This window comes from Lygodium microphyllum, chromosome 9 (genome assembly GCF_053477565.2).
Source record: "Lygodium microphyllum isolate KBCC chromosome 9, Lygodium_microphyllum_v1.1.10, whole genome shotgun sequence".
NCBI lineage: Eukaryota > Viridiplantae > Streptophyta > Polypodiopsida > Schizaeales > Lygodiaceae > Lygodium > Lygodium microphyllum.
Genome location: NC_141143.1, coordinates 99560272 through 99582746, shown reverse-complemented (window position 1 = coordinate 99582746; position 22475 = coordinate 99560272).

The window sequence follows — 22475 nt, the reverse complement described above, 5'->3', positions numbered from 1 at the left end:
AGAAGGTTGGCAATTCCAAATAGGCTACATGGGCCTTATTAGGCTGTTTGAATGGGCTACACCATCTGAATGTCTCTAAAGGTCTTAATAGCCCATTAGCCATGACCTGTTTGAAAAGGTCTATAAGCTTCTTTAGCCTTAATAGGCTTCCCACCTCTCAACAAACAATAAAGTCTAAAAATCCTCTTCATAGATTTGGTTGAATTCCACATGAAAGTTTTTAGCATAACAACTCAAGGGTGGCATCAAGAGAAATTTGAGGTAAAACATCATCAAAAACTCAAGGTGATGGTGAATAGACAATTCAGGATGGGTTAAGTCCTTTTCTAGAAAAGCGATGGTGTATAGCTCTACCTACCCATGCAATTGCCAAGTCTCAAGATGACTTATGGGCCCAAGATCATGTGACCATTTAGTCCCTTAGAGTGCAACTTGAGGTAAGTGCTAACTTTTCCTTTGATGATTTGAAGATTGGTCCTCTTGGAAGGTTGGAGATGCTAGTAGTACAACGGCTTAGGAGTCCCCCCTCTATGTGGGTCAAATTGGTAGTGTTAATGAAGGTGATGAACTTAACAATGCTTGCAAAATAGTTGTGATATTGGTGCTCAACAATGAGCTCATCAAAGTCACGTCTAACAGTAGAAAAAGAGCCAATCAAAAGAAAGAACCTCTTTCCCTATGTTTTTCCCATTGCATGTACCACAAGACTTTCAAAGTGAAACCTCTATCTTTGTGGAGCAAGTGTAAGCACTATACACAATTGGAGGTCTCCATCACTATGAGGCCCAAAGAGAGATCTAATGTATGATTCAAGATGCACAATGATCATTGCACGTCTCCTAAGTGGATGGGATGGCAACTGGATGTCTAACCAATTGCAATGGCAACCATAGTGTGTGTAGTGCCCTTCACGTCTAGCTACTTTGATCAATTCCATAATGGCTATAAGTTGCCCTGTTTGATACTCTAGCAGATTTCAAAAGATGAATCAGAATTTTCAACAAATAATAGTAAAAAACTGATTCATAAGCATCTCCACTCAAGAATTGAAAAGGTAAGTCGGTGACTTAGACTAGGTCTAGGCAGCTACTACCAATCCCTCTATCTTCTCTATTTGTGTCACTGAGAAAGTGGGTTCAAAACTAATCCAAAACTACAATTTACTTTTTAATCATACATACACACACAAGCTATCAGGCCACAATCTACTATCAAGTGCCTTCAACTATTACACTTGGAATACTATAGGGTCTTCATAGTAGATTTTGTTGAGATGTTTGCAATCACACCTACTTTAGTCTCTTTGGAAGGAGTAGTGAGGGCTCATGACTAGAATCCTATAAGCACAGTAGGAGAAGTGCCACCATCCAATTCCTATAAAGCATTGTAATTGCTCTTAGTTCTAATGCAATGTTATAGTACTTTTGTCCTTTAGTAAAGTCTCTATGTCATCAGTATATACACAAGATTGTGTTTATGAGTCCAAGTCTCAATCTTGGAACCTAATTCACTTGTGTGATACTTAGTCTTGTTTGTGTCCATGTCTTCATGAGCTTGGTCTTCGTCTTCCAACCTCCATAGCTTCTGCATTGCCATGTCCTAGATCCATGTTTTTACATGGTATTAGAACCTAGTCAGGCATGGCCTAGCTCATCTCACTTCTCTCTTAGCTCCTCTTCACTTCTGGTTAGCTCATGACTTCACTTCCAGCTCCATTTTCACTTGTATCTTCAATTCAGCTTGTGGCAGCCATAGCTAGCATGCACCTTGCCTCCTTTGAGCAATTGGATCTCTTCATAGAAGCCATATCTTATCACAAACCCTTCTAGAGAATTATTCCTAAGCTAAAGGCACTTCTCTCTGTCACTTAAAACCTTAACATTGTTGCCTCTTCAAACCAGCATTCCATCTACAACGATTCGTTGCCCAGAATGCACATGCGATTTGTCGTATTGCTGACACTGTGCCCACAGTCCGCGATGTTGACGGCTATCATAGGGCATTGATAGACCACGATTCATTTCTATAAAAAAGTTTTGGAAAGGATGCACTACAGCTCCTGCAATCTATGAAAAACCAGGCTGCCCTGCAAACCCTAACTGTGACTGCCATAGCCAAGAACTCAAAGCTTCATCTTTTCCATTGTTTTCTCTCTCTTAACACTCAAACCAAGCCTCTGCCACTTTGATCCACTAAATTTGAAGTTGTCTAGCACTTTTTTCAGCATCAAATCAAGGAGGGGAGAGTCTAAATGTCACTCTGAAGGTCTCAAGCTTCGAACCAAAAGCATCAATATCTCTTGATACTATTCATCTAGTGTCATTTAGCACTTGTGGTTGTCAAGTACACTCAAGATCAAGTCTTTTGCTACTGAAATCTGATAATTTTGAAGTTGATTTGCTACTGATCCTTCAACTCCAGCATGGGTAAGGACTCTCTGATCGTTCACTTCAAAGGGGTTGGGTTTCACACCTGGAAGACCTGCATCAAGCTCATCCTAATGAAGAAGGGTCTTTGGGGCATCACCAGTGGGAAAGAGAAGGAGCCTCATGATGCAGACCTTGCAGTCACTTGGCAAATGAATGATGATAAGGCTTAAGCCATTATCAAACTAGAGTAGACGACAACTATATCCACCATGAGGATAACTATGATACTTCATAGGATACATGGAAGAGACTTTACACTTTGTTTGGTGCACAGTCTAAGTCATCAAAGTATGGTCTCTTGATTGAATTTTTACGGCTTGAAATGAAGTCTAGCACATCACTTGCCACACATCAAAATTACATGGAAGGACTTCTAACCCAACTTGCAGGAATCAACATTAAAACGGAATAAGATGTTTGCATTGGTGTTCTACTCAAAAGTTTGCCTCCTGAATATAATAATGTGTCAACAACTCTAATCAATATGCCAAACCTTGAGCTTGTTGATATCGAGGCATCACTATTAGAGGAGGAAAAGAAGCTAAAAACTAAGGAAGAACCAAGCACCTCTAGAGATGAACAAGCATTATATGTTGGCAATAGGTACAAAGGCAAGAAGGACCAGCTTTTCTGTGACTTTTGCAAAAGGACCAGACGCACCGAGAAGTTATGCCATACCAGAAAGAGGTCCCGAAAGTCTTATCTAGTTGTTGTTAAAGAAGAAGAAGAACATGGAAAAAAAGAAGGAGAAGAAGAAGACCACCAGGAGAAGGACAAACCTCATCCGTCCTTCTATTCGGATAGACTTTTTTAGCCTTGTATTGCCTAGCCCTAATGCTTCGTACATAAACTTGTAAACTCTTCATGTAGCCTTGTACAATAGTCTTTGTACACTTTGTGAGGCCCCTATTATAGCCTCTTGATGTCCACCATGTTTGTGATACCCACACTTAGCCTTTTTTGCGACAGCCTCTAGTGTTTTGCCATGTCTATGGTGTGCCCACACTTTGTAGGTGTTGCTTACTAAAGCCTCTATACGCTTTGTACTTCTGGTTGTGATTGAGGAGGGGTGTTGAGATATTTACAATCACACATACTTCAGTGTCTTTAGAAGGAGCACCGAGGGCTTAGGACTAGAATCCCATAAGCATAGTAGGAGAAGTGCTACCATTCAATTTCTATAAAGCATTGTACTTGCTCTCTTTTCCAATGCAATGTCATAGTTCTTTTGTCCTTCAGTAAAGTCTCTATGTCATTGTCACTCTATACAAAAGATTGTGTTTATGAGTCCAAGTCTCAATCTTGAAACCTAATTCACTTGTGTGATTGTTAGTCTTGTTTGTATCCATGTCTTCATGAGTTTGGTCTTCATCTTCCAACCTCCATAGCTTTTGCATTGCCATGTCCTAGATCCATGTTTTTACATGGTATCAAAGCCTAGTCCGTCATGGCCTAACTCATCTCACTTCTCTCTCAGCTCCTCTTCACTTTTGGTTAGTTCATGACTTCACTTCCAACTCCCTTTTTACTCATCCTAATGAAGAACGGTCTTTGGGCCATCACTAGTGGGAAAGAGAAGAAGCCTCATGATACGGATCTTGCAGTCACTTGGCAAAATAATGATGATAAGGCTCATGCCATTATCAAACTAGAGCTAGATGATAGCTATATCCACCATGTGGATAATTGTGATACTTCACAGGATACATGGAAGAGACTTGACACTCTATTTGGTGCACAGTCTAAGTCATCAAAGTATGGTCTCTTGATTGAAATTTTCAAGCTTGAAATGAAGTCTAGCACATCACTTGCCACACATCTAAATTACATGGAAGGACTTCTAAACTAGCTTGTAGGAATCCACATTAAAACGGAAGAAGATGTTTGCATTGGTGTTCTGCTCAAAAGTTTGCCTCTTGAATATAATAATGTGTCAACAACTCTAATCAATATGCCAAACCCTGAGCTTGTTGATATCCAAGCATCACTGCTAGAGGAGGAAAAGAAGCTAGAAACTAAGGAAGAACCAAGCACGTCTAGAGATGAACAAGCATTACAAAGACAAGAAGGACCAGCTTTTCCACGACTTTTGCAAAAGGACTGGACACATCGAGAAGTTCTACCATGCCAAAAATAGGTCCCAAAAGGCTTATCTAGTTATTGTTAAAGAAGAAGAACATGGAGAGAATGAAGAAGAACAAGACCACCACGAGATGGACAAACCTTAGTAGTCCTTCTATTCAAATAGACTTTTTAAGCCTTTTATTACCTAGCCCTAATGCTTCAGACACAAACTTGTAAACTCTTCATATAGCATTGTACTCCAGTCTTTGTACACTTTGTGAGGCCCCTATTAAAGCCTATGGATATCCATCATGTTTGTGGTACCCACACTTAGCCTTTTTTGCAACAGCTTCTAGTGTTTTTCCATGTCTATGGTGTGCCCAAACTTTGTAGGTGTTGCTTTCACTAAAGCTTCTATACGCTTTGTACTTTTGGTTGTGATTGAGGAGCAGTGTTGAGATGTTTTCAATCACACCTACTTCAGTCTCTTTGGAAGGAGTAGTGAGGGCTCACGACTAGAGTCCCATAAGCACAGTAGGAGAATTGCTACCATCCAATTCCTATAAAGCATTGTACTTGGTCTCTTTTCTAATGCAATGTCATAGTACTTTTATCCTTCAATAAAATCTCTGTTTCATCATCAATCTATACACAAGATTGTGTTTATGAGTCCAAGTCTCAATCTTGGAACCTAATTTACTTGTGTGATAGTTAGTCTTGTTTGTGTCCATGTCTTCATGAGTCTGGTCTTCATTTTCTAACCTCCATAGCTTCCACATTGCTATGTCCTAGATCCATGTTTTTACATGGTATCAAAGCCCATTCCGGCGTGGCCTAACTCGTGTCACTTCTCTCTTAGCTCCTCTCCACTTTTGGTTAGCTCGTGACTTCACTTCCAACTCCATTTTCACTCATTCTAATGAAGAAGGGTCTTTGCACCATCACCAATGGCAAAGAGAAGAAGTCTCTTGATGCAGACCTTGCAGTCACTTGGCAAAAGAATGATGATAAGGCTCAGGCCATTATCAAACTGGAGCTAGACGATAGCTATATCCACCATGTGGATATCTGTGATACTTCACAGGATACATGGAAGAGACTTGACACTTTGTTTGGTGCACAATCAAAGTTATCAAAGTACGGTCTCTTGATTGAAATTTTCAAGCTTGAAATGAAGTCTAGAACATCACTTGCCACATATCTAAATTACATGGAAGGACTTTTAACCCAGCTTGCAAGAAGCAACATTAAAATGGAAGAAGATGTTTGCATTGGTGTTCTGCTCAAAAGTTTGCCTCCTAAATATAATAATGTGTCAACAACTCTAATCAATATGCCGAACCCTGAGCTTGTTGATATCCAGGCATCACTGTTAGAGGAGGAAAATAAGTGAAAAAATAAGGAAGAACCAAGCATCTCTAGAGATGAACAAGCATTATATGTTGGCAATAGGTACAAAGGCAACAAGAACTAGCTTTTTTGTGACTTTTGGAAAAGGACCAGACACACCGAGAAGTTATGCCATGCTAGAAAGAGGTCCCAAAAGGCTTATCTAGTTGTTGTTAAAGAAGAAGAAGAACATGGAGAAAAAGAAGAAGAACAAGACCACCGCAAACCTCAAGAGTCCTTCTATTCGGACATACTTTTTTAGTCTTGTATTTCCTAGCCCTAATACGTCGGACATAAACTTTTAAACTCTTCATGTAGCCTTGTACTAAAGCATTTGTACACTTTGTGAGGCCCCTGTTACAATATCTGGATGTCTGTCATGTTTGTGGTACCCACACTTAGCCTTTTTTGTGACAGCCTCTAGTGTTTTGCCATGTCTATGGTGTGCCGAAACTTTGCAGGTGTAGCTTTCACTAAATCCTCTATATGCTTTATACTTTTGGTTGTGATTGAGAAGGGGTGCTACACACATAGGGAAGCACCTCTCGGCTGATTGCCGTGGATCCACTACTACGACTCTCCTACACCTCGGGGATTAGCCCCAAGATGCGTCGCTAACGCATATAACATTCGCACAAACTCCACTCTTTCATAATTCAGTGTTCCACGAGATTTTGATTTGCCTCACAAAACTTTTCCCTACGGAAGCGCCCGTCTAACCTACAACTTAGGTTTCCTGTCCTCTCAACGTTGGTCAAAGTTTATCACTCAGTTGCAATGCATTCCAGGAGATACCTCATGGCATGCTTGATGTAAGGTGTATAACGATTGTGCACAACCATTTTATGATTAAAAAAACCAGCCATGTGAGGTGCAAAAAACAATCCTTTCATGAATTTTAACTAAGTGTTACGTGCTGCGCTGCTTTAGGGACTAGCACACCAGGATCTCCGTGCTACTAGTCGCCTATATTTAATTATGGAACGATCCCTAAATGCTATGCACAAAGAGGGAAATTCAGAATTTGTATCTTTTTAGCAATTAGATCATTGTACAAACTTCATTCCCCCCTCACCGTTTAGGTGTTACTGCGGTGCATAGGTGTAAATGGTTGTTTTGTATCATTTTTGTATGTAAAAAGCAATAAACACGTACTATAACACAAAGGACGAGGCAAACTGAGGCTTGACCTCATGCTTTAACCTCGGCAAACATTCACACACATAAATCTTATTTTTTCATATTTTTCGAGCACGAAAATCCCACATTTTCTAAATTTTTGTTATTTTTCCCTATTTATTATTCATGGAAAATAGGTATTTCCTGATTTATTTCTATTAGCTTATTATTTTGACCGAAACTTAACATTTTCTCTAATTTTATTCCATTTCTATTCCTTTTTTCCAACTCAAAATAGAAAAAAACCACTAATTTCCATTAAAAATGACATTTTGCGGGTTTTAAAGAATTAATAATGCTCTAAATCATTACAAGTTCTGCATTTTTGTAGTTACAGCCCTCAAACATGATGCAAACAAGGTTCAATAAAAAATTCATTGCATATGAACAACATTTTGGACCATGAAACAATAAAAACAAGCAAATTTCTTCATAAAATTGGAGCACGCCGCATGTCTTGCGTGTTGTGGGTTTTTTAATAATTATTCTGGGCAGCCCATAGACCCCGATCAGCAACCATTCTTCAGTGCTGAATCTCTTTCCTCAGCCTCCTCTTCATCTTGAAGCAATCCGATCAGAGCCGGATAAGCATTCTTCAGCCCCTCTTCTTCTTGATTTCTTGCACATGAATTGCCTCTATGCAGGAGAGAGAGAGGGAGGAGAGAGAAAGACTGGTTTTTGATCTCTTGACTTAGTGCCTCATTCCTCGCGTGGTCTGAAGTGATAGGAGGCGCAGAGAATCTTCATCCCACAGCTAGGAGGGCTCCTCTCCATTCTCTTGATCAGAAAATGATGATGAAGGGGAGAAAAATGGGGCGCAAAAAATTGTTGCTTCCCCATCGTTTCATTTCGTGAGTATTTTGGCTCTTAATTAGAGCTTTAAGCTTTAAACCCCAATTATCTAGTTCATGCATATTGCTTTCACACTTCCGACAAGTGGCTTTTTCGCTTTTGGAGGGGCAAATGACATCGGAATCAAGATCTGCCTGGACGGGTGGTTTCGTGGAGTCGAAATCTACAAAGTTGGGCCCCGTCACGCTCTTCCCAGCTTCTGGATCCTGTAGCCGCTTCACAACCCCAAACCTTGCGGGGATTAAATGGGGGATCAAATGACCTCGAAATGGAGATCTGAGACTTGCGTTGGATTCCTCACGTTGTTTTGCACCTAGGAAAACTCCAACTCGGCCATTCGTCATTGTTTGATTTCCATGAAAATTAGCATTAGCGCTTTAGGGACTTGCCGCTTAAAATCATACTGATTGCCACCGCCGCCTTCGACGAAGTCTATTTTTTCCCAGATATTCGTAATTTTTGGCTATTTTTAAGCACTTCTCGGCATAAAAAATCATATGTCATTGGTGACCACGGGATAGGGCGACTCAGCCCGTCGAATCCCACGAAGAAATCTGCACATAAACAACAAAAAGGAGCATCAAGCTGATACAAAAAATACACAACACAACACATCATAGCTCATACCCTACCCCCTGACAAAACCAAGGCATGAAATCCTCGAGGAGTAGGCCCAGCATAATCTGATAGAAGGCTCGAAGCTAGTCACTAACCAACTGCTCCAACATGACCAAGCTAAAAAAAACTATCAAAGAGGTTGCCCTAAGTGGTGGTCTGAAATACCTACCTAACTAAGGACAACTCAACCAAGAGCTTCTACTAGGCGAGAACTCCTATAGCCTGATCAAGAAATATTTTCTTTTAGCACATTGCTCTTTTAACCTCTCATTTTCCATACTCAGACGTGTAAAAAGGAGGGAGCTGAGCGTAGTGACCCAAGGAGAACAGGGCATTGGCCTCAGGTCGTCTCGGTACCCAAAAACCTACCAAGCCCTCGCGAGGCGACACTTAATCCTTTTCTAACGCTCACTTTTATTTTCACTCCAACCTTCTTATATGTTTTTTTAATGGCAAGATGTCACCCCAAGGAAGGGCAAGGCATCGGCCATGGATCTTATCTCATCCCTAGGAACCTACCAGGCCTTCGCAAGGTGATGAACAATAGCTCAAGGATTTTTCTTTCTTTACATTTCTATGTTTATAGGGGTTAGAACCCCTTTTTACACACCTCCGTAGATTCATATATTATCTTTTAGATCTTTAAGTTTTTGTCTCTTTCCATCATTATTTTTTTTCTGGTAGGCTTCTCTAACTGCCTCACAACTAACATGAACTCCTAGAACAGCCACATGGCAGGTCAGCGGAACAGGGTCACTAGAACTCCCATCCAAAACATGTCTCTCAATGCCTAGCAATGTCTTGCCGGAGGCAATGACTACTCAGACCTCCCCTAGACATACCTAACCTAAACCTGGGACTTCATGCCTCGATTGCCGGTCCCCAACAAGAAAGAAAACCCTCACCCACACATATATCATTAATTACTTAAGGGAAAAAACTAGAAAAGGGAACGAAACCACCTGGAATGGCCAAAAGAAGCTCCTTTGCAGCAAAGGCTCCCTCCAGCGACTTCGTCAACACATATGGTGCAATCACTAAAACAACAAAGCATTAAACATACCTGCACCAAACAAAGATAGGGCCCTCTTGGCCTAAGGAAATAGCACTTTTCACTGCAAACTAACGGGCTCTCTTGGCCTAAAGAGATAGATTATTAAAACCTAAAAACAACTGGCCCTCTTGGCCTAAAGAAATCATACATTAACTACTTAAAGCTACTGGCCCTCTTGGCCTAATGGAATCAAACAAAACAACTCATAGAGATCCCTCCTTGAAAGAAGGCAGATATACGCAAATACAATCCATTCCAACGGGAAAAATAGGGCTCTCAGCCTTAAACTAAATGCACAAAATTATGGCCCATACCTCCTGCATATGTAGCAAGAGGCGTACGCATAACATGTCTTTTGATCAACCTATGGGTCCAAGATAACAACGGTAGATGGGTCTCGGCTACTCTTTGCTTTACCCATATCAACCATCGCCTGCCATATAGTGCATGGTCTAATAACATTCCCCACAAGCGACCAGGTCCTATCTCATTATCAATAGCAATGTCTGGACTAGGACCACAGTTGAAAAAGAGGTCCTCTTCATAAACAAAATTAGCTAAGGAATCCGCAAACTGATTCCAATAACGTGGAATCAGCTGAAGAGATATGCTCTCAAATTCACCAAGTAGGGTTATAGCAGTGCGATGATACATACGAAGGAGAGGATTCCAGACTATATATGTCCCATTGAGTTGATTTAAGATCAGTTGGGAATCCCCTTTTATTAACAACCGCCTAATGCCACCTTTCGTGGCAATATTCAATCCCATAAGCAGGGCTTTATACTCGGCCATGTTGTTAGTAAATCCTACCCTAAGGTAAGCAGCTAATTTCATTGTAATTCTACGTCGAGGATCTCGGATAGCTACTCCAACACTTCCTTTTCTATTAGGGCCCCTGGATGCTCCATCAAAGTATAATGTATACATCCATAATGAGTTTACACAGGCAACCATCAAGAACTCCCCTATTTGTAATTATGATAATCAAAGTTTAACATATTTAGAGGATGAACTGACGGCTCCATCGCACCTTCTTCATTAAACTCAATAGGGATGCTTGTCAAGATTTTTGAGCAGTGATGGAAAACACTTTAATTTCCCACACAAAGGTACCGTCTTCTTGCTCGATCACTTTATATCCTTTGCTCCACCAAATAAGCCTCCCCTGATGATATCTTTGCTCGAGATATGGGTGCTTCAAATAAGGGATTTACCGCCCCAGCAACCAATTCAAGCTCTCTTGCAGGTCTCCAATCAGCCCCAGCATGGACCTGCAATGCATTTAGCGTGTTAACATACTTAGAAATAATAAGGTTTAATCTTATTAAGATTAACCTTATTCTTAAATTCCACCCCTTGTAGATTAGCTAATAGAACCGTGGACTTATTTTTACCTATCCGAACATCTTGTAAGGGCCATCCCATCAAGGTTCCAACTTTCCTAGAAATAGCTCCCTACATGCATCGTAATATAAAACTAACTGTTCCTTTTTAAAAGCATATTTCTTCACTTTCAAATCATGCAACTGCTTCATCTGACATTTAGCTACCTCCTGGTGCAACAAACTCTGCAATTTGAGCTTGTCTAAGTGGGCTATAGTCATAAACCACTCAAATAGGGCATCTTCATCACCCAAAGAATGATTGATTACGAATCTTATGGTCGGAAACTCAATTTCTAAGGGTAAAAACACTCCTCCCCATAAACTAATTTGAATGGGATGTGGCCACCAGTGGCTCGTTTAAACGTCATATTATATGCCCAAACCGCCACATATAATTTTGTATCCCAGTCTTGCTTCTTTTCGGAGACTATCTTGGATAGGATACCCACAAGCTGCTTATTGGTACTTTTGACTTGTCCATTTGCTTGCAGATTATAGGGGGTCGTCTTGTTGTGCTTGATTTTCCAAGCTTCGGTCAGACTTTTAATCACTTTATTTAAAAAGTGAGTTCCACGGTCCGATACTATTTCCTTTGGCGGACCAAATCGGCAGATGATTTGCTCAAGTAGGAAACTAGCAGTCTCTTTCGCATTGTCCTGTCTCGTTGCCCGTGCTTCTGACCACTTTGTAAAGTAATTAGTTGCTACTATAATGTACCTCTTCTGAGTAGTAGACGAAGGGGTGATAGGATCCACAAAGTCAATGTCCCACTTCTCAAATGGAAGGATAGCCATAATCGGCGTAAGTGGATGCTTCCTATTCTCTCAACTGTCATGCCTTTGACATGTATCACATCTCTTGACATAGTCAAATGAATCTTGGAAGATGGACAGCCACCAATATCCAGCTCTTAAATCCTTCTGTGTTGTTAACCGCCCAACGAAGTGCCCTCCACAAGTGGAGTCATGGCACTCTTCCAAAATAAAGGGAACCTCGTTAGGCATTACACATCGATGATAGATATCATCAACACCCTACCAATATAATGTGCTTGCGATCAAGGAAAATTTCAATGCCTGCTATTTAATTTTCCTCTTCTCTGATTTTGATAACCCAACTCCAATCTCTCCCGTAGAAAGATAGTGCATTATAGCAACATACTAGGAGGAAATAGATGCCGTATCAATTTGAACAAAGTCTCCATGTCACTTCCTTCAGCCACAACCTCTTTTGGCTCTCTGAAATCCATAAGACACTCTACAATGCCCTGAAGCTTCGACGACTTGCTCTTAATCTCATAATCAAATTCCTACAAAGTGATTAACCACTTTGCTAAACGGTCAGGCGACTGTAACTTATTCAACAACAATCGAAGCCCTTCCGCCTTCGTATAAAAAACCACCCTCTCATAAAGAATGTAGTGCCTGGACTTTTTGGTTGCAAATACCATCACAAGGCACAAATTCTCCATATAGGTGTAGTTAATTTCCGATATGCCCAACTTTCGACTAGCAAAAGCTATCAGATGGTACCACTTTTCCTCCCAAATTTAAGCTAAATAGTAGCTGATACTATATATGGTTGCTACTGAAAATATATAGAGCATTTCACCCCTTTTTGGTGCTTTTAAAATAGGTGCTTTGGCAAGCTCCTGCTTCACATCGTCAAAAGATACTTTGCAAGCATCACTCCATACAATTTGACAATTAAAGGACAATAGCTTGGTCAATGGCAATATTCTTTCTGCCAAGGCATTGATAGACCTCTGATAATATCCTTCTAATGACAGAAAGCTATGCACTGTCTTTGGAATACGTGGTGGAATCATGGCAACTATGACCTTGATCTTTCCAGGATCAGTCGATCCCTATGGAACTAACCACATGGCCTAACAAGAGCCCATAAGGGACTCTGAAGATGCACTTCGTGGGTTAAGAGCTATGCAAAATTGTCTACAATGCTCAAAACACTTGCGCAAAATGATCAACTGTCTATCCCTTATGGTGGCTGCCCCCAGATCATCAATGAATACTTGCAACTCCTTTGGGGAGATGTCACCAAAGGTCTTGTCGGCTGTTCTTTGCCACAAACCAGGTGCATTACACAACCCAAATGTCATCACATGGTACGCAAAGGTACCGAAGACTGTAATAAACATAGTTTTTAGCTTGTCTTGCTCAGCGATTGCCATTTGGTTATACCCTGCAAAGTAGTCCATAAACAAATAGATTTCCCTACTTGCTAGTTGATCCAAAATTTAGTCAATAAACGGCAACGGGTAGTAATCTTTAACAGTCTGCTTATTCAACTCTCTAAATTCTACACAAAGACGGATTTGTTTATTCTTCTTCTTCCTGATCACTACTAGTGAGCACCATTCCGTATGCTGAATAGGGAAGATCAAACCTGCTTTACGCAACTTCTATAGTTCCTTGTACAACCTGTCCCTTAATTCAAAAGGCATATGCCTTACTTTCTGACATACAGGGCGGGTACCTTCCTTTATAGGAATAGTATGCACAGCTAGACTGGGAGGAATACCTCAAAGTTTGTCATAGCTCCAAGCAAAGATATCACGAAACTCTCGAATTAAGGACACATAATCCTCTCTTTCTTCCGAACTGAGCATGGACCCTAATTTAATTGGCCGCAAGTCATTTAGCGTACCAAGATCTAGCTCAATAACGTCCGCATCTCTTATTCGATCATGAGGCTCTATCAGCTCATTCAAGGTTATCTGATAAATATCCTCTGTAGTGGACCCTTCCTTAGATCCATCACTCGATGAAGTCTCACTACCAGATGGGCCATCTACTATTTCTAGTTCAATGGAGGATAGTGGAGCTCTCTCACTCTGAGGAGACTCAAGGTAAGCATCCACTATTACATGATGGGCACCTCGACCTAGAATCACTCGACCAGCAGGTATATCGACTTAACAGTCTGTCCGTAGAATCCATGGCCTGCCTAGAAAAACTCAATAGCTAGGACGTCCTGTAAACCTTATCACCCTAAAGTCCAGATAGCATTCCACACTCGCAACTATAATGTGGATCTTAGTAATGCAACCTTCTGGTTGTCTTAGACTATCATCAGCCATCCTAAGAAGTGTGGAGCTGTCTTTTTGGATCTCTAGTTCTAACCTCTCCATCAAGTCTGAACTTTTGATATTGACGGAGAATCCAGTGTTCACGATAGCGTGCTCCACTAATATTCCATCCACATATGCTAGAACCCTAGGGCAATGCTTTTCAGCATGATCGAACCAATCTTCCCCCACTCTAGCTATGCCCAAAGATTCTACTATATACCCTATATGCATGATTTTCTTGAATTCCTTGCATACTCATGGAGAAAGTTTAATTGATTGCAGGAGATTCATGTCTCATTTGACTTCACAAACGGAACTTGCTAGATCAAAGTCATGGTAATTATCCAAAGTTCTCTTCTCACACCAAACCATTCTCTCCTTTAGTCTTTCCATCGGCTTAGTTGTCTCTTTTTTAGCCTTTACCTTCTTTCTTGGCAATCCTTTATCCTCCTCGAGATCGAATTTACTACCAACAGGTCTTAATAGTCCACCTTCCTTATCAGGATTCAGGACTTGCTTTTCCGTAGCATCTTATTTAGGGCTTTCCTCAATAGGTTTTACAATTTCCTTGTCACCCTCTTTAATCTTTTGACCTCTTGTTCGGCTCGTAGATTAGAAGTTTCAGCATCATTGACACATACACCTTCAATAAGCCTGACTCCACTACCATGAGGTAACTCCTCTACAATAGCCTTTCCTCTTTACAGTATTTGCCTTGGTCCATCGTCTTGCTGGAGAGTATTCCCTTGTGCACGATGGTTAATTGGACCTGGTTGTTTACTCCCTTGTTGGAGAGAATTGATCTTACTCCAACAGGTAGCAGCTAAGTGGCCAGACTTCTCGAAAATATCACATTTGACATTCGGGCAATTCCTGGGGAAATGTTGGGCCCCACACCACTTACAGTTGAATCTTGAGGGACCACCCTCCTCAGGGTGTTGACTCCCTATCAAATTCTGTTGCTTCTTAAGAAAATTGACATCGACAGCTATTTGTCGATACTATTCAGATATCATATTGGTGTAGTGCTTCATCATGTTCTTAACTTCACCCAGGACATTAGAAGCACTTGACTCATAGCCGCGATCGTCAGTCTGTTGCCCCATGGGCCTAACCACTTGATTAGGAATTAGTCACTGACCAATTGGGACAACATTAGGATTCATTGTTTGGTTTCCACAACTATTTAGCGAGGCCGCCTGACTAGCCATAGGCATAGTCATGCTAGGAGGAGCTAGCAACATATGCAAATTCAACATAATACTCCCTCTGCCACCCATATTTAACATGGGGTCCCCTTGACTCCCATTGGTCAAGGCAAAATTATTACCATTCCAATTTATCCTTGCTCCATAAGCCGCTTGCAAGCGCGACTCTACTCCTTCTGCTTGGGTAATGGCAATGTCAATATCAGCCAAAGCAACACTATTTAGCTACACCTAGATATTAAAATCCAATCCATGTAGGAAATATTGCAACTGTGCAGCCGCGCTAGAATGGGAATATAAGCGTTAAGTTTGCGAAGAACTTGCTTTAGTTTCTTGGCATATTCCTGGATATTCTCAATTAGCTCTTGGTGTGTTACATTCAGAACACGCAACCAATATTGTCCACCCTTCTCAGGGGCAAGCTCCCTACGGAAAGCCGTAAAGAACTGACCATTGCTAGCTATGGTTCAGGCTTCTAGACTGTGACACCACACTTTCTCTCTTCCTTTTAACATCATGTTGAAGAACATCATTAGGTGTCCTTCGTCTTAGATTCGATAGTTGAACATGAGTGTTTGAAACTCCTTAATGTGGAGTTCTCCATCTTCTTCTGCTAACCCATGGAAAATGGGCAATGGTGCTCCTAATGCCGGTAAATCCCATGTACCTTTGCTGGAATTGCGATAGGTTGTGCCATGGCTACAACTGGATTGACAACAGGAGTTTGTGTAGGCAACACTACACCCCCACTTATTGTGGGTTGATTAACTGGAAATAGGGAAGTACTAACAATTCCACTTGCACTCAAAGAGCTACTAGTAACACCTAGGTTACTAGAAGCACTGCCGCTTATGCATAATGGGCTGCTCCTTTGAGCAGAATAGCATCTTACAATCTCCAACCGCCGTCTAGCCCTCTCAACACGTTCTGCTTTTTGTATTTTGGCTTGACGGTCCTTGTTAGAGGACATAAACCAACTATTTGGTTCCTAAAAACCCTAGATTCGAGAACCACCACTTGTTGGTGGCTCCCGGTAGACGCACCACTGATGGGACCTAAAATGGGCTAGCACTGGCTATAGCACTAGCGGACCTCATGCATACGATAGACAACCCCACCACACGGCCTCGCGGGCGCTAGGAGCATCTAAAACTCACCTTGCACTAAATGCTTATGACGATTTTGCCTTTGTATCCAATATGTAGTCCAATGCTCATCTTCCCTTCTCCTCAGAGGGAGATCCCATAACATATAGGCATAATGCCTCACAATACACACATAGGAAAGCACCTCTTGGTTGATTGCCGTGGCTCCACCGCGACTCTCCTATACCTCGGGGATTAGCCCCAAGATGTGTCGCTAACACATATAACATTTGCACAAACTCCACTCTTTCATAATTCAGCGTTCCAAGAGATTTTGATTTGCCTCACAAAACTTTCCCCAACGGAAGCGCCTGTCTAACCTACAACGTAGGTTTCCTGTCCTCTTAGCGTTCGTCAAAGTTTATCAATCAATTGCAATGCATTCCAAGAGATACCACATGGCATGCTTGATGCAAGATGTATGATGATCGTGCACAACCATTTTATGATTTAAAAAATCAGCCATGTGAGATGCAAAAAACAACCCTTTTATGAATTTTAACTAAGCATTACGTGCTGCGCTGCTTTAGGGACTAGCACCGGAACTTTCGTGCTACTAGTCGCCTATATTTAATTATGGAACGATCCCTAAATGCTATGCACAAAGAGGAAAATTAAAATTTCTATCTTTTTAGCAATTGGATCGTTGCACAAACTTCATTCCCCCCTCACCGTTTAGGTGTTGCTACGGTGCATAGGTGTAAATGGTTGTTGTATATCATTTTTGTATGTAAAAAACAATAAACACGTACTATAACATAAAAGATGAGGTCAAACTAAGCTTGACCTCATGCTTTAACCTCGCCAAACATTCACACACATAAATCTTATTTTTCCATTTTTTCGAGCGCGAAAACCCCAATTTTTCCTATTTTTTGCTATTTTTTCTATTTATTATTCATGGAAAATAGGTATTTCTTGATTTATTTCTATTTGCTTATTATTTTGACTGAAAATTAACATTTTCTCTAATTTTATTCCATTTTTATTCCTTTTCCCCAACTCAAAATAGAAAAAAACCACTAATTTCCATTAAAAATGAATCTTTCCCTTAGCACCTTGTCAATTTCTTCCTTGATTACATAAGCATACTTGGGATTCATAGGGTACAATTGGTGCTTGATCAGTGTTGCATTGGGGGCCATGGGGATATTATGAGTTATGGCACTCATATCTACCCCTTTCAGCTCATGGAGGGACCAAGAAAAGACGTCCTTGTACTCTCGCAAGAGAGCAATGAGACTTGCCTCCTCTTCCTCGGTCAAGTCATCGACAATAAAGACAGGTTTGGATATGTCCCCTTTCTTAGCTAGATTAACCTCCTGCTTGCTAATCCTTCTATTGCTTCACTTGCTTGCCCTTTTTGTTTGGCTTCTAGTAAGATCACTACCCTATCTCCTTTCTTAAACTTAGTAAATCGCTTCAGCAGGTCTTGTGGCTTTTTTTACTCTTTAGCCTGTGTATCCCTAGGCTATTTGTGTTTTTCTTCGTTCAACCTTTAGCTCATGAGATGGACTGGTAGGTCCCCTTTGGTGCATCTGGTCCTAGGTGGTTGTGGCACCTTAGGATATCTATTTGAACTTACCTTTGACTCAGAATCACACTCTCCCTCTTCATTAGAAGAGGGAGTCTTGCTTGGTGGTCATAGTTCAAACAATGACTCTGTCCTAAGCACTAGCAAAGCACTCGGCTGATGGGTAATGCCTGCTTGGTCATTCTGTCAATTTCCCTCATGTGCTCCGACCAAGGCAATCACAATCCATGCACATGACTCCTCTCTCGATTCTAAGAGCATTCTTCCTACATGGGTTGGAGTGAGCTTGAATTTTCTCTATCACCCTTTCCTCATTGTCATATTCTATGATGTTCATCTCTCCTTTGCTTCCATCACTGAAGGAATAGAAATCCTCATATTCTTTGCTAGAACCATCCTCTTCTAAGTGCTCGTCATCTCCTAGGTCTTGATAGGGTCTTTCCTTCTCATCGTCGGTGACTAGGGCCCAATTGTACATTAAGTTTAAGTTGTGCACGTTAGTCCATTGCCACTTAGGTTTGTCCAAGAGATCTTAGAGAGGGGCGGGGGTCCGGGGGCAGCGCCCCCGGCCCGATGGTAAAGGGAATATTCCCTGGCCGACTAGTGGAGGCTTATATGGTAGGTCAGCAGGCCGACCTAACGACCTTCGTGGGCTATAAAAGCTAAACCCCTTCGCAGCCATCTTTCACTTATCTTTCACCCAGTCAGAGTTGTTGTTCTAGCTAGCCTTAAGCTCTTCACCTATCTTCTGTCTAGATCGCCATCTAAGCTTCACACAGTGGAAGCGCACGGGTGGACAGAGCCATCTTTGTATCAGTTGTTTGAAGTTAAAGAATTTACCGATTCTCCTCTTATGTGTTGTGTACTCTCTATCTCTTTCTCAGATTCTATTCGCTGCGCCGTGTAATATTTTACATGGTATCAGAGCCCAGGGGGCTCTAGAGATCGGAGAGCGTGCAAGAGGCAAAGGCTTCAACAGAAAAGAGAAACTATGTCGACTTCCGGAAGTGGTGTAGGAGGTGGTGTTGCTGTACCGGCTATTCAAACACTGAGGATTCATCCACCAACCTTCAGCGAAGGCAAGTTAGATGGTACAAACTACACCTTGTGGAAGTTCAAAATTACAACTATCCTTGATTCTTATGAGCTTCTGGAGACTGTGCTGGGGAATGACGCAGAACCACAACCTACCCCCGACCCATCAAATCCTAGTGTGATGATTCCTCCGAATGCAGATCTTCTACGAGCTTGGAAACGAAGGAATGCAAATGCATTGTGTGCCTTAGTTACAAGCTGTTCTGACAGTGTTTTGAGTTTGATTCAGCATACAACCAAAGTGTCAGAGGCTTGGAATGTACTAAGGAGTCAGTATGAAATACGAAACCAAACAAGGATTCAAAACTTGGAGAATCAACTAGCAGCGGAGAAGTTTGCTGAAGGAGAGACGGTTGAAGCATTCATCACTCGAATTAAGAATCTGTGCGAGCAGATGGCTGGCGCTGGGATACAAAAGACTAGCGAAGAGCTAGCTCGGAGGTGTCTTCGGATTTTTCCACAAAAGTTTGATGGACTAGTAACTGCCCTTAATACTCAGGTGAGACCTCTGTTGAGATATCGAGCTCCACTCGTGATGCGCCAGGGTGACCGTTGTGTATTTATGTCACCGACTTGTCAATTGCAGACGCGGTTGGTACACCGCCCATGAATAATAGCTACATGATAGCTATCCTTATCTACTCTAGTTCGTGGCTCAGTTAGTATGCCACCTTAGTTAGTTGAGTTTGGTTTGAGACCCATATATAGGGTTCTTCTATTTCTTTGTAAGAGAGTTCTTTTGGCTTACACAACTAAGAAGAGGAAAACTGTTTTCAGCCTCCACCCTTGTGTGTATTCCCCCATTGTGCAAGCAAGAAAGCTACAAGTGAGACTCCTTCCTTCTCTCCCACAATCTTGACATGGTATCAGAGCCTTGTTCGTGGTAAGGAGCTCAAGAAAGCAAGCCAAGCTCGCGGTGTTCTGGTAAGAGGAGCAGTGTTGCTTTCATTTTCTGTTTTGGGAGCAGATCTCTGCAGGTAGCACAGTCGGAAAGTGCAGGAGTGCATTGTCTCAGGTTGAGACGCCCTTCGCGGTGAAGCAAGAAAGCAGTATATGCTGCGGGTGAGGGATTTAGCCCTTGGCGACCTTGTTTTTTTTATTTGAGGCCATTTCGGGGCCTGTTTTGGAGGCGGAAGTTTTCTGCACGCACTCAGGAAAAGGCCCAGTTTTATGCTATGCAGCCACTGTTCTACAGGTCGGTGAATAGTTACTGTAAAATTTGCATTGTATGCTTGTGCGCAGAGACATTGGGAGTTACAGAATCATCCCTGTTGCCTGTTGATGCAAAATCGTCACTAGGAAGTGACTGTGTGGTCAAATACCACTTTCGCCAGTTTTGCAGATTTTCCCTTGTGAGGGTGAAGCTGTAGTTTTTGCAGTGACAGAATTTTTTGCAGTCTTTTGTAATGGCATCTGATTCTCTTTCACAGATTGTCACTGAAAAGCTTGACAAGAACAACTTCCAAGCATGGAAGTTTAGAATGACGAATTTCCTTATGGGAAAAGGATATTGGGAATTTGTTGCAGGAAATGAAGAAGAACCAGTTCTTCCTGATGTTCCCAATCAACAGCAAATGCAGGCATTTAAAGCATGGCATGAGAGAGCCAGGAAAGTTATGTATTGGCTGTCTATCAGCATTTCAGACTCTATGATTGTGTATATTCAGGATGCAAGTACGCCAAAGGAGGCATGGGATACTTTGTTAAAAATATATAGCACAAATACGCAAGCCAGGAAAATGCAGCTCAAGCAAGAGTTGCACAATGTGCAAAGAGAAAATATGAGCATCAATGACTACCACATGAAGGTGAAGAAGATTGCAGATGCACTTGCTTCCATTGGGTCACCAGTGGAAGATGATGATTTAGTTTCTGTGACCTTGAATGGTCTAGAAAAGGATTATGCACAGTTTCGGACATCCATTTCAGTTCGTGAAAGATTTCCTGATTTTAAGGAGCTGATTGCTCTTCTAATTTCTGAGGAGCAAAGAAATGGTGATGCATCTTCTTCAGGAGGAACTTCAAAAGAAGCTGTCTTCTACTCAAATGCTGGAAGAGGTAGAGGCAGAGATAGAGGAGGCCGATTTGGAGGCCGTGCTAGAAATCAGAATATGCAGCAAACTCAAGAAAACCAGTCCTATGGAGAAGGACATGGTAACTCTAGAGGCAGGGGGAGCCAAAGACTGGTGATGATACTGCACATCCTATTGTGCAGATTGGAAAAATTCCTTTGTCTATGCAGGATGGGAAAAAGAAATACCTCTTCGATGTATTTCATGTCCTGAATATCACCAAGAATCTGGTTTCTGTTGGTCAAATGGTTGAGCAGGGCTTGCAGGTCAGATTTAATCCTCATGGATGCTTTGTTGAGGATATGAAAAATAAAGGTCGCTTGATAGCAAAAGGAAAGAAGAAGGGCAGAATGTTTACATTGGATGCAGACATGTCTGAATTGAGTGCAGCAATGTTTGCACATGGGACCGGTGTAGTTGCAGATATTGATATCTGGCATAAACGCATTGGTCATGTTAATGTACAGCGACTTAAATCAATGCAGACCCAAAATATTGTTGCAGGTTTGCCGAAATTCAAGGTTGCAGAAATGCATAAGGTATGTGAAGCCTGTCAGTTTGGAAAACAGGCAAGGAAACCATTTCCTAGACATGTTCAAGAGAGTAAGAAGCCATTGGAATTAATCCACTCTGATGTGTGGACAACTAAAGCTGCATCTCTTGGAGGCTGTCATTATTTTGTCACTTTTATTGACGACTATAGCAGAAAAGTTTGGGTGTATTTTATGAAAAAGAAAATTGAAGTTTTTGGGCATTTCAAAACTCTTAAAGCTATGGTTGAAAAAGAAACAGGCCTGCAGATAAAATGCCTAAGGTCAGATGGAGGGGGAGAGTACCTCTCAAATGAGTTTGCAAGGTTCCTACAGGAGCATGGCATAAAGCAGCAATATTCATGCAGTCATACCCCACAACAAAATGGAATTGCAGAAAGGAAAAACAGGCATATTGGAGAGGTATCTCGTGCCATGCTCAATGAAAAAGACTTGCCAGATTTTTATTGGGCTGAAGCAGTTGCTACAACAGTCTATATAATGAACAGGACTCCCACTGTAGCAATACATGGGATGACTCCAGAGGAGAGGTATACTGGTAGGAAACCAGATATTTCTCATTTGAAAATTTTTGGTTGCATTGCCTATGTACATGTGCCAGATGAGCTGAGATCCAAGTTGGATCCAAAAGCTGAGAAGTGCATCTTTATTGGTTACTCTCTGCAGCAAAAAGGGTATAGATGCTATAACCCTTCTACTCGTAAGTTTACAGTGAGCAGAGATGTTGTTTTTGATGAGATGAGTAGCTGGTATAAACCAGTAAATGTGATTGATGATGTAGATGCACAGAATGGTAATGCTGCACA